The sequence below is a fragment of the Vulpes lagopus genome, chromosome 9 (assembly GCF_018345385.1).
Source record: "Vulpes lagopus strain Blue_001 chromosome 9, ASM1834538v1, whole genome shotgun sequence".
Classification (NCBI taxonomy): Eukaryota; Metazoa; Chordata; class Mammalia; order Carnivora; family Canidae; genus Vulpes; species Vulpes lagopus.
The window spans coordinates 78,200,286-78,201,776 of record NC_054832.1 but is presented as its reverse complement, the minus strand read 5'-3'; the positions used below and the strand labels follow the sequence as shown (position 1 = coordinate 78,201,776).

The window sequence follows — 1,491 nt, the reverse complement described above, 5'->3', positions numbered from 1 at the left end:
GAAAATCACTATTGGAAAACCATCATGCTGCTGCCAAGTTCCACTAAGAAATACTAAAATTGGCGGGGAAAACTTTAAGTAGAAAAACAATAGCTGGGTAGCATAAAAATATCTCCCACAAATAAAGTAATACATTATTTGTTCTGATGTTCTAATATAATCCCATAAATTCTCTGATATTTCCCTCTTCAGAATGTGGGCCTTAATCCACCTGCCTTGAGTGTGGCTGGAAATAGGGGCTCACTTCCAAGAAATAGGGTTTTGAAAAGGAGAAAATATACTAACTTTACAATGGAGAAACCAGGAAGACACCATGTCAAACAAGGGTTTACGTTTAACATAACTAAAATAAGTTATGTTGATGTCACGCACCTGGAAGTACTAAAAGGAAAAGATGCTTCACCTTTGTGGCATGCCTTCCCAGTTTTTCATAGCCCCTGCCTAATCATGAAAAAACATGAGGCAAATTCAAATTGAAAAATTCTTGAAATTATTTACCAATACTTTTCAAAAATATCTTCATGAAAACGTGAAAACTTTTTGGTTCTCTTTCCAGACCTGGCTGACAAGGAGGTTCCATCATGGGAGTCAGCATCCACCATAAGGAGGAGCCCAAGTGCCAGGACATCTACCTGAGACTGTGGGTCAATTTGCACAGGTTTCTTTCCCCATTAGCCTACACCACCTTTAGCCAACTTGTGTTGAAGTGGTTGTTCATGAGTTGCACCAACCCACTTCCTCAGCCCCAATCCTGGATGATCCAGAAGATGAAGCTGCCTGACTGGGAAAACAAAATAGCTGTTGCTGTAGGTACTATAACTTATGATGTGCATAATGCACAGGAGGTGCCCAAACTGAAGGTGTGTCCGCTGCGCAGGAATAGCCATGCCTGGAGTTACATCCTCAATGTTGGGGCAAGAGCCTCACCTTCAACCAGGTGGCCCTAGACTCTCTCAAGAACTGTGGTACTATCTTGGTCTCTGGTCCAGACAGGCGCTGAGAAGTATACAGGAATTTCAGTAAGGCCCCAAGAATCCCATATAGCCACAACAAACTCCACTTGCAATCCAAGGGCTAGAAGTTCCAGTGCCACCGAGGCTCCAGAGCCAGTACAAAAACTAACCACAGATCCTGCCTTATTATTAAAACAATTTTGGATATTGGGGAAGTTTTTAAAAATTTATATTGATAGAGCAAGAATGTGCACGCCAATAGGGGAAATAGGAGGGGGAAAGGGAAAAACCGACTTCATGCTGAGTAAGGAGCCTGAGGCTAGCTCCATCCCAGGACCCTAATATCATAACCTGAATTCAGATGAATTGTCCTTTGACTGAAGTCAGATGCTTAATGGACTGAGCCACCCAGGTGACCAAAAGGAAAAATTTTTGAAAAAATAAATAGTGTTTTGCTGAGGTTGCTAGAATATCATTACATACTTCCCATAGACGGCAAGTTCTCGTAACAAAGCCAACTTCTTTGGTATCTGTAATT

General features: G+C 41.7%; 1 pseudogene; it reads left to right on the top strand.

Annotated features, from left to right (window-relative positions):
• Positions 1–581: 581 nt before the first annotated feature.
• On the top strand, positions 582–1,189 carry LOC121498639 (annotated as a pseudogene).
• The last annotated feature ends 302 nt before the right edge of the window (positions 1,190–1,491 follow it).